At 34.2% G+C, this 11,926-nt stretch overlaps 1 pseudogene; it reads left to right on the top strand.

Moving 5' to 3' along the window:
- Positions 1-10,059: 10,059 nt before the first annotated feature.
- Positions 10,060-10,411, top strand: LOC118544028 (cytochrome c oxidase subunit 7B, mitochondrial pseudogene; annotated as a pseudogene).
- Positions 10,412-11,926: the final 1,515 nt, after the last annotated feature.

Genomic DNA, 11,926 nt, shown 5'->3' with positions numbered 1-11,926 from the left:
GATCTAAAGAGAAATATTATTAACAAGGGCGCCTGGGTGGCTCAGTCGTTAAGCGTCTGCCTTCGGCTCAGGTCATGATCCCGGGGTCCCGGGATCGAGTCCCACATCGGGCTCCCTGCTCAGCGGGAAGCCTGCTTCTCCCTCTCCCACTCCCCTTACTTGTGTTCCTGCTCTCGCTGTGTCTCTCTCTGTCAAATAAATAAAATCTTAAAAAAAAAAAAAAAAGAAATATTATTAACAATTAAGAAGAATTTTTAGAGTTTAGCATTATCCTATTCATTATCTTATTCATTCATCCTATCTTATCCTATTCATGATAGGATAATGCTTGTTACTTAATGCTATAAATTTGCAACACAAAATATCTTTCTCCATTTCTGACAATCAAAACTGAGTTAGAAAAAAATAATCAGTTAACTATTAATGATAAAATTTGTTCACGTTAAAAAATGAGTGTTTTTCACCACATGACTTAAAATTACTACTCTTATACATGGATTAATGTTTAAACTATATTGCATAACAAATAGTCCATTTAAAATTTAGGGAACGTTCTCTTATGGATTAAAACATATGGGACCATAATAATTAGAGAAGAATGAGTATCTCATAAACTATGTGAAATAGGACAGAAGTCAGAGGCCAGTGGGTGGGAATGATCACATACTTTTTTTCCTTCAGTTCATTTCAATAAACTAATGTTGATAAAGAGCCCACTAATGTCAGGTACTGAATTAAATGTTAGAGATATAGTGATTAATAAATCATAGCCCATGACTATCAAGAGCTCTTACTGTATTTTAAATATGAGAAATTGGCATACATTATATTCATCTGTTGTACTATAACAAGTCTATAAATAGTATCAAGTGTCAAGCTGAGGGCTTGACAACTCCACAAAAATTATTAACACCATTCAATATTAATTTAATTTAATTCTTTCAATGTTGCAGACAGAGTGAGAGTTGCCAATGTTAAAATGATGAGCCAAAGAGACACACAGAAATTTTTCACGGGAATTAGTGTTTATTAAGGAAATAGGATTGATCAAATATCATATGAAATATTTATAATTACAAACTGTGAAAATTGTATAATCCTGATTTTATTTATATCTTTTCAGCCATTTCCAATCTAGAGAAATTCAACTAGTTAATATTTCCTTGAATTTAAAACTACCAATGATAATTATCATCCCTTCTATATTTGGACTCATGTTTCAGCATCTGATGTACACAGAAGAAAAAGCTTTCCTTTACTCGGTATCTACATTAACTATAAAGAAATAAAGAGAAGAAAATGAATCCAAAAATTTTAGAACATTTGTGAATAAAGTAGAATTGATTCAATATTTGTAAATATATGAAAGTATTGTAGATCATATCCACGCAAATACTTTAGGCATTATGATTCTTTTTTTTTTTAAGATTTTATTTATTTATTTATTTATTTATTTATTTATTTATTTAAGACAGCAAGAGCAGGAACACAAGCAGGGGGAGTGGGAGAGGGAGAAGCAGGCTTCCCGCTGAGTGGAGAGCCCTATGCGGGCCGATCCTAGGACCCTGGAATCGTGACCTGAGCCGAAGTCAGACGCTTAACGACTGAACCACCAAGCCGCCCCATAGGCATTATGATTCTTAAGATACACTAGATTTTCCACCCCGTGAACATCCATTGACCACTTCACCTATATTATTTTTTCTCAAATGCACATACAATTTTTGTCCTTTGTCCCATTTCATACACTCATCAATTTCCCTTTTCTCTTTTTTTTCTCCTTTTCTCCTCCTGTATTCTTGTATTTCCATATACAAAATCATTAATTTATGAGCTGGACTGCTCACAACAATCTAAACTCTCAAAGTATTCCAATAGAGATTTTCCATTTCTACAAGGAACTCTGATGCCAGCTACTAAGTTCATAAAGCTTCCATTCCTATAATTGCTAGATATAGAAAGTGTAATATTCTATGATGTTTTTTTTTAGATAGCTTGCTACTTATAGAAGGAATATTTTAGTTGTTTTCCTAAGATGATTAGATTTCAATCAGATGCTGTACACTTATTTAAGCTAATTTGGACATGTGTCACCTTCAGGAAGCTTTGATATTTATTATACAAACAGTTATTAGCAGAGAATAAATGTGTTTGTACAACCTTTTCTCTGACTTGATGAAGTCCCAGCTCTCCAATCTTTCTCATACACTGACAGCACCTAGAGTGTAAGGTTCATTGGAGACATAAAACAACATGCCAGAAGCAGGAATGTGGGATTTCTATCAGGATCAGGTAATTAGAAATTCTTCCAAACCAATGGCTGACCAGGCTGATTAACAATTAATTCTCTGGTTTAAGAGAATAGAACATAAAAGTTTCAGAGCTCTTATAGCCCAGAGACTTCTTAGTGTCATGGTAATTTTTGTGTGTGTGGAATACCTACACCAAAAATAAATATCTAATAGTTTCATGTAGTATGTTGTCATGCCCATGCATCTTAATAAATATTTATGCCCTAAATACTTAGCACCTGCTTGGCAAACACAGGAATCCAATTAGACACTGACACTGTTATTTCCCATCTCACATTGATTTTCATGTGACACGATTTTTATTAGAGCAACTAGCTTTATAAAGATACGACACAGGCATGGCACCTAAAGCCTTAAGTTATAGCAGTGAAGAAAAGTAATCTGATAGAATTTATGTCCTAATAGGGCTTACATCTTAGTGGGTATGAGGCAGATAAAAAACAGAAAATAAATTTTTAAAGTAAGTATTATGTTAGAAGGAGATAGTTGCCATTAAGAAAGGTAAAGGATAGAAGGGCATGACTGGTATAGCATACCATTTTAAATTGGGCAGTCCAAAAAGGCTTCTGAGGATGGAACATTTTGGCAAAGACTTGAAGAAAATGATAGATTGAATTGTTTCATCAAGGGTTTTCTAGACAAGGAGAAAAATATGAGAAAGACCCTGAAGCAGGTATAAATCTGCCTAGCGAATTCAAAAAACATCAAGAAAGTCAGTGTGACTGGAGGTGAGTAAGCACAAACAGAAAATGGATTGTGGACAGATTATAAAAGGAGGTAAGAGTTCAGTGTAAAGGCTTCCGGCTTTTCTGCTGACAGAAAAAAACATTGGAATGTTCTGAGCAGAGAAGTAAGATTATGTAACCCATAGTTAAACTGAATCATTGGCTGCTCTGCTGAGACTAGGATTTATATGGGGAAGCAGAAAGACTAGTTAAAATACCATCACAATCCAGGGTAGAGTTGGAGATATCCTGGATCAGGATAATAGCGGTGCAGGTGGAGAGAAATAGTTTTATTCTCAATATATTTTTAATTGGAGTTAATATGACTTGTAGATGAATTATCTACACCTTGGAAGGTGAGGAAAAGAGGACTCAGAGATGTCTCCAAGTATATTCCTATGAGCTATTGGAGGGATTTAGGAGGAATTAGTTAGAAAGAGAGAGAATGAATTTGGTATAAAATGTAATAAGATAGAGACTGTCACTAATTATCCAGTGTCCTCTAAGGTCATCAGCAAATCTCTTTATCTCTTACTTAATAAAGGATATTGTTCCAGCAATTCCCCCTCCTACCAAGTGAAGGGGTTCAAGACAGCAACCCCTTTTCCCAGAATGTGCCACTTTGGCATGTGGAATATTTTGAGCTGAAGGCACTCGAGGACCTGCAAGCTCAAGAGGAACTTTTGTTCTTCCCTAAACCACACAGAAGAATCTAAATGGGGAGAGGGGGTCTTTCCCAGAATAAGGGTTAATAACCAAGTTATTAACAGATGTTATTAACAGAGATAAATTTTATCTGAGTGACCCATCTGTATGGCAGGGCAAACATAATTAAATGTTTTTATGTTTAATGTAATTAAATCAAATACCTGCTCTTCTCATCTCCCAGTGAAGTGTCTTCCTTTCCTCTGAAATCCCAAACCCCTACCACCTTCTCCTTAGTTCAGAATGACATACACACCTCATTTTGCTTGACTATCTTTGTAGTTTCCATGTCTGTATGGATTCCCCATATGCATGCCTATTAAATTTGATTTACTTCTGTTAATCTGTCTCATGTCAGTTTGATCCTTAGTCCATCCAGAAGGACCTTTGGGGAGATAGGAATTTTTGCTCCCCGACATGTCATTCTCATCAACATAAAAAGATCTTCAGACAATCTCAAGTGAGTTATCTATATTCACTGTCTCCAAATTCTTCCCCCATATTCATTAATAGATTCATTCCAATCACAGGTTTACATAAGCATTTTTCACAGACATTTACTCTCACATTGCCAAACCCAATGTTTAGTTCTAAGTCTTCACCTTGCTTACCTATCAGCAGCTATTGATGGAGTAATCACTTTCTCATCCATCATATATTTTCCTTACTTGACTTACCTTGGGCTTTTCACTGGATGTTCATTCTCTCAATCTGTCCCCCGCCCCTTCTCCACCTTTGTCTCTTTCTCTTTTGGTTAGTATCTCTTCAACTCCCTTACTGTAAATGTTAGATTGACCCAAGACTCGTGTATTGGACTCATTTCTTTTCTCTATCTTCATGTACTCCCTGCTGATGAAGTAATTGAGGTGTACAATAAAATTTAGGATCAATAGAGATCATTTAGGAAAAACTAAACCATTCAGTTTGGGATACCACAGAAAGAGCACTGGGAAGACCAAAGCATGGGGTTGAAAAACGCAGTATTTAAAATTAAAATTATGGAGGAATTTTTGTTATTGCAAATGAAAAGCTAGAAATGACCATGTAAATGGGTGGCTGAAGTGGAGTGAAAGACAAGAACTTTAAAGAAGAGAAATTCAAGTAAAGAGGAAGACGAAGCCTTATTACAGTCATCAGCATAGATATTGAAATTAATGAGTATAAAGAAATAATAGGGCTATAGACAGTTATAGTGATCCAGGAGATGAAACCTTATGAGAAATGAAGAAAAATGTCCTGGTGGTCAGGAGTTGATTTGAATAGAAAGACAAGTAGCAGTCTAAATTTATGAAACTAGAATAAGAGTGAGGACTTTTAGAGATAGGGGAGTGATAATAAATTTCTAATGGCAGTAAGAAGCTAGATAGCAATTTTCAAATATATCTACACAGTGGAATCACTCAGAGCTTAATAAATGCTGGTGTTTACTTCTCATCCCTAACAATCCTGATGAATTTAGTCTGGGCATTTCCTCAGCATCATTATTTTTAAAGTCTCCCAGGTAATCATTTTGTGAAACTTAGAGTACTTATCTACCTTTAGTTCTGGTGAATATGAGGAATATGGAATATATCTATCCCATAAGACCTACATGGTATAAAATGACCCCAGCAAAAGAGAGATTTTATTCAGAGTATAAAGGTTAAGAAAGAAGTTGTCTCATTTGATTATTAGTTTGGTGATTAATCATGGGTTTCCAAGACTGAAAGAAAAGTTTTCATAAGTGGGGAAAGGAGAAGGGTTGGGAGAGGGACTTTGCTGTGTGTATGGTGATTAGAATGGAGTAAATGAGGAAAGCTGATTTTTGGGTGAATGAAGAAGCAGGTAAGAAGCATCAGATTCCTATTATTGGTCTTCAAGGCAGATGGTGATAGAAGGTTTTGAGTTTGGGGCTGGAGCATTGGATGGACTTTCTAGTCTTTTCTTAACACCTAAACATGAGACAAAGACTATGGATGTGGCAGTCTTGTTCTAAAGCTCTCACTTGACCCCTTCTTCCGCTAAATGGAGGCCAAACGACAAACTTCTGGGAAAAGCAGATTTTTTTTTTTCTTTTTTTGAAATGCTAAGAGCGGGTTAAAGGTGTCTTTATCATTAATTTCTCAAAAAATTCAAGAATGCCTGCTACTATATTGTTACTTAGCATTCATATGCAAGGTCTAGATGATGAAAGCACACAGGGAACTTACACAAATAACTTTTAAGAAGCAGTCATTATTTTATTTGTAGATCTTATCATTACTAAAAAAAATTGTAAGACAATATATTGAAGTACAACATAGCTAATGAAAGAGATTTACATAATGGATGGGAACATAAAACACTATGAAAATTAATAGCTTTTCTACATAAACAAAATAAATGAAGTGATCATGTAAAGGATAACTTAATATCAGAAATTCCAAATTCCAAACTTCATACCCTTGAGCTCAGAGAATAGAACAAAATTGTAGTTGTTATAAGAAAAAAATAACACAATTTCATAAGGGATTTGAAAGTGAGAGAAGGAGAAAGAAAAGGAAGAGGCATGATGAAAAAGAGAGGAAAAAAATTGATAAAAGAGACATTTCAGGGAAGCCTGAGTGGCTCAGTAGGTTAAGCATCTACCTTTGGCTCAGGTCATGATCCCAGGGTCCTGGGATTGAATCCAGGTTCCCTGCTCAGTGGAGAGTCTGCTTCTCCCTTTCCCTCTGCCTCCTCCCTCCCACTCATGCTTGCTCTCTCTCCCTCTCTCTCGAAAATAAATAAATAAAATCTTAAAAAAATAAAGATATTTCAATCAACTGTTGAGCTGGGCCCCCTCCTCCCATCACCACCACCACCAAAAAAAAAAAAAAAAAAAAAAGTTCACAAATAATCAGATTCCTTGCAAATCTGGTAAAGGTCTTTAAATGCTCTTCCTAAAATGAAGTATGTCTTTGGCAAAGGCAAGAAAAGATAAATGTAGGGAGAAATTGAAAAAGTATGGAAGGAGAGAGAGAGAAGAGAGCAAAGGGCATGAAAGAAGAAAGCACTGTTAGACATATGAGGAAAGGAAACAGTTCTCAATCTTTGAGCAACATGGTAGAATTATTTATTTATTTATTTTTTATTTGAGAGAGCACACATGAGCAGGGGAGGGGCAGAGGGAGAGGGAGAAGCAGGTTCCCTGTTGAGCAGGGAGCCCCACGTGGGGCCAGGACCCTGAGATCATGACCAAAGCTGAAGGCGGATGCTTAGCCGACTGAGCCACCCAGGTGTTTTGAAAGATTTATTTATTTTTTATAGAAGTATGTAACCCTACCTATAATACTGCTATATCAGATGATCAAGTTTCTTGCACAATGCCACATAATCATAAAAGGCTTCTTTCTAAGAAGCATCAAATTATGATAAATTACATCTGATATACATTTTTAAAAGGTAAAATATTTATATTTGGAAGACCTTTATTTTTAGTATTTTATGATACTTTCCTCATTCTGTATCAGTACAGTTGTGTTTTTTTTTTTATCTTACATGGTATATAAACACTTCAAAATAGTTCTTTTTTTCTTTCTCTTTTTCTCTTTGTCACCACTCTTTTACTTTCTTTAAAGTTGGTTTGAAATTAATGTTCTACTCCCAAAGATCAAATGAGAGTCCGAAGATTCTGATTTTGAGGATGCCTGGGTGGCTCAGTTGGTTAAGCATCTACCTTCGGCTCAGGTCATGATCCCAGGGTCCTGGGATCAAGTCCCACATCCGGCTCCCTGCTCAGCGGGGATCTTGCTTCTCCCTCTCCCTTGCCTGCCGCTCTCTCTGCTTGTGCTCTCTTCTCTGTCAAGTAAATAAATAAAATCTTAAAAAAAAAAAAAAAAAGATTCTGATTTTGAAGATCACTTTCTTAATTTTTTAAAAAAACTTTATTTTAGTCATACTGATGGTGAGTGACTTTTAGTGTAGTTTACACCATCTTGTAAGAAGAAATTGTTACCTTGTTTAATTATGTTATCTTTGTAGTCATTTTTATTATTTAAGAAGCCTTTAACCCACTAATGAACTATAGGTGTGGAGAAAGGTTGTCGTATTTTATTTGTTTTGTTAATTTATTCACTCTACTTTTTAAGAAATAGTCCATATCAATTCAGATGACAAAGAGTATTTTGTGGTTATTTTTGTTTTTGTAAGCACAACAGAGACTGCATGACTTTAGCAATTTTAACTGTTGTAAATCAAAGAAATAAAAATGTTATAAAGGGAAAACCCATAAAATAAAGTTTAGGTAAAAATGACAATTTGGAAATAATATTGTAAAGCATATACAAGCAAAATATTTAGATACTTAATTTTCAATAAAAGTGAAATACATAATAATAAAAGATAACCAAGTCTTTAGTTTGATCATGAATCAAAATTTTACTTCAAATTTGCTTCAAGTGAAGAAGCTTCCTGTAAAAACTAATTCAAAGATCCCTTTTTGGCAGAGATATAGTGGAAGTAAAAAGACTTTATATAATCAGTTGTTAGGCTGCATTAAAAAAAAAAAAAATCCTGGTTAAAGATCATTAGATTCCTTGCAAGTCTGGTTAGAGATCTTTAAAGGTTCTTCCTAAGATGGACATTTTGTTGAATGAATTTCCAAGAACACCTATTAAGCTCATTAAAGTACATCAGAGAATTGCTCAAACACTCTTTCAAGAATGCTAATTTAGTTCCCATAGGGTCAACTAATCACATTAGAAAACAAAGTTAAGCCATCTTCTAGGATTAGAACACATTTTTCATTTTTTTCAGACATTATTATTATTATTTATTATTTTTTTTTTAGAGAGAGAGAGAGCACAAGTGGGGGGAGCTGGGAGAGGGAAAGAGAGAAGCAGGCTCCCCACTGAGCAGGGAGCCCTGATGCACGGCTTGATCCCAGGACCCTGGGATTACGACTTGAGCCAAAGGCAGACACTTAACTGACTGAGCCACCCCGGTGCCCCTCAAAGCCCCCTTTTTAAAACAGGTAAATTTTAAAGATTTATCTTTTTAAAGAAAGGTGTGCATGAGTTTTATGCTAATGTCATTAACTGAATTGGGGTTAGAGTCAATTTCCTTTTACATTTTCCATATTTGTAGATTTAAGCTTATATATTTATGTAACATGAGGGCAACCAAAACTATCAGCGATATTTGTTCATAAATTGACATTATTATTTAAACTGTTTGCTTTATTAATATATATTTTCCAGGCAAATTCTCATCATTATCATTATTATAAGAATGACTCAGTTTCAGTGGGAAAATATTTATTTAAACTTGAGCGTTTCTAGTAAGCATATTCTATTTGCCATTTTTTATTTATATAGATTCTATGTTATAGATATTTTATAGGACTGATAATCTCCAAGGCATGGAACAAATACAGGTTTAAATTTGGGGGAGAACTTTACAGACAGTATTTCCATATATAAAATGCAAACTTTTTGTCTTCCTTAACAGGTGCCTTAAAATAATTAAATGCAATTTATCTTTTTAAAATTTATCTTTAACTATAACGCTTCTACCATCGGTTTTATACACCCAGTTTATGTAATTATACCCTGGTTTGAAAGACAGATGATTCATATCCCCATGCAGGGAACTATATCCACATGAAAACAAAGTAACTATAAAACATCCAGCAACCATTCTGAGTAGTTTTGCAAACAAGGTCATCTATATATAATATTTCAACAGAATCCTTATAAACTCTGGCAGTGACACTGTTTGCAAATAAGTGTGTTGTAGTCAAAGCTAAGAAAATTTAACCCAATGCCCTTTATCAAAGGACAGCAGTGGTTTTTCTAAGCTGAGCCCATTATAAAAGTTCAACTGAAACCTGCAAAATTAAGGGTTGCAGATTAAGAAAAAAAGAAAAAGGACCTTCATTATAGGCTTATCAGAAAATAAAATATTTAAAATGATATCTCTTGATTTTTCTTCTAGAATATCTGGTCTGTAGCTTCTAATTCAGGGCAGGACATTCAGGCTAGTGTTACAGAAAAGCAGAAATCACCAGATAATGACAAGACTGAATGGTTCAGTTAATTTATTCCAGTAACTAACAATATTATAGTGGGGAGTGTGGAACCCCCTACTGAAAGTGTAGTACATAAAATGAGACCTTACGTATAACAGTTCCATAAACACTTAAAGGTCTTATGGGATAGTGCATACATAGAGTAATCCATATGTAAAGTCAAATAAGTACACAGATACTAGGAATTTCAGCTTCTCTTTAGATGTAGAAACATATTGGGTTACTTTTTTTCTCACTTTTCTGATCTATCTATTCATTAGTGCAAAAACAAGACAACTTCAGCTTCACGATGTTTCCCATGGCCAAAAATGCTCTAAGTCGTCTCTGAGTTCAAAGCATTCAGCAAACAATGGCAAGACAGAGACACCAGAAATGAACACCTGATTGCCATGACAAATATGGTAACACTGTATTAGCTAGTGGAGTCACTTTCTGTGTTGCTGTATGGGCACAGATGGGAACGCAAATTGGAATAGAATGGAATCTGTTCCCACTTGGCAGAGTCACCCCAAAGGAATGGAGAGATCACCAATCAATCATCCCAGCTGAGATGTTTCAAAACCAGCTCATAATTGATTCCAAGTAAAAGCACTGTGCACCCATTAAAATATGGCATTATTGAAGAAATAAAGTACATTTGAAACCTTCAAAAAAAAAAATCCCTGCCATCCAGGTAAAATATAAAAAAACAAAAAAATAACTTCTTTGTTTCTTTATGACAAGAAAATGTCTACCCAAATAACATATTGCAAAGTTGTAAAGTGCTACCAGTGTTCTCCACCCCATTATATATGTGTAAACACACACACACACACACACGCACGCGCGCACATACACACACACACACACATCAGTGTTCTCCACTCTATCATGTATATAATAGAGTGCAGAATACTGGTAGCACTTTACATATATACTACATATAGTAATATATATATATATATATATATATAATGGTATAAATCTATCTTTAAGGAGAGCAGTATTCTATATTTTCCAAAGGCATGTACAATTTGATCCAGCTATCTTAATTCTAAATCCATACCTGCCCTTGATAATTACATGAAAGCAAAGGTTCATCTAGAAGGATGTTTATGATAACAATGTCTACAAAAGTTAAAAAAAAATAGAAAACAACCAGATCGAATTCTATTTTTAATTCTTATAAATTATATGTAGATGCTAAAGCGAGGATAGTCAAACTTGGGCAGTGATTTCTTTTTGTAAATAATGTTTTTTCTGGAAAATAGTTATGCCTATTTGTTTACATAGTGAGCAGAAAATAAGAAAGTAATTCAAATGGAAGGCAAGAATAGGCCAATGAGAAATTTCACCTTTTTCATTGTTTTGCCAAGGGCTGTGTTACAATTCTATAGGTAAGCAAAATATAAAATAAAATAGTAATAATGTACTGTACCTTTTGGCATGAGAATTTTATTTGTCAATCAGGGAAGAATTTATGTAACTGAACAAAATGACATAATACTGATAACCTGGTTTATCAGTTTCCTTTTACAAGTAGATTTAATTTTGGTGATCAAGTTGCTTGCTCATAAGATGTTTATAAATATTATAATTAGTTCTATCCCTCCTGGGTTGTTGCTATCCACTTTTGATTAGGTGATAAGTGATCAATCTTATGTAATAAAGTTTTAAATAGAGCCCTTTTACAGGGCTTTTTTTGCAATTTATAAGGTGATTCTTACTATCCTTTAAAATAATTTAAGAACAAATTACAGTACTTTCTGATGTGATTACATTCCACTGCCCTCATTTGCTCCCCTGAACATAAAGACTGAATATTATACCAGCTTATCATTTTATCAGACTTATCATTTTATCAGGCACACTAACATTTTTTTAGATATTCATGGAAAAACTCATTTTTTTATTTTGTTTTGTTTTAAAATTTCATCTTCAGCTTTTTTTTATGAATTGTTTATATCTCTTATTCCTTACATATAAGCAGAAGAAAAGATATATAACCTGTAACCTATATAACCTATAACTTGGTAGCCCCAGGACAAAGTGACCACATTCAGTGGTGAACTATTTTTTTTTTTTTTAAATATGGAGTATATTTTGAAATTTCCTCCTAGGTGATGACCTGATTTTTTATTCACCCTTTCAAAAAATTATTTTTATGTGCCATATAA

The sequence above is a fragment of the Halichoerus grypus genome, chromosome 3, assembly GCF_964656455.1.
Source record: "Halichoerus grypus chromosome 3, mHalGry1.hap1.1, whole genome shotgun sequence".
Classification (NCBI taxonomy): Eukaryota; Metazoa; Chordata; class Mammalia; order Carnivora; family Phocidae; genus Halichoerus; species Halichoerus grypus.
Note: the sequence above shows the minus strand (reverse complement) of the source record. Positions and strands in the feature narration are given on the sequence as shown.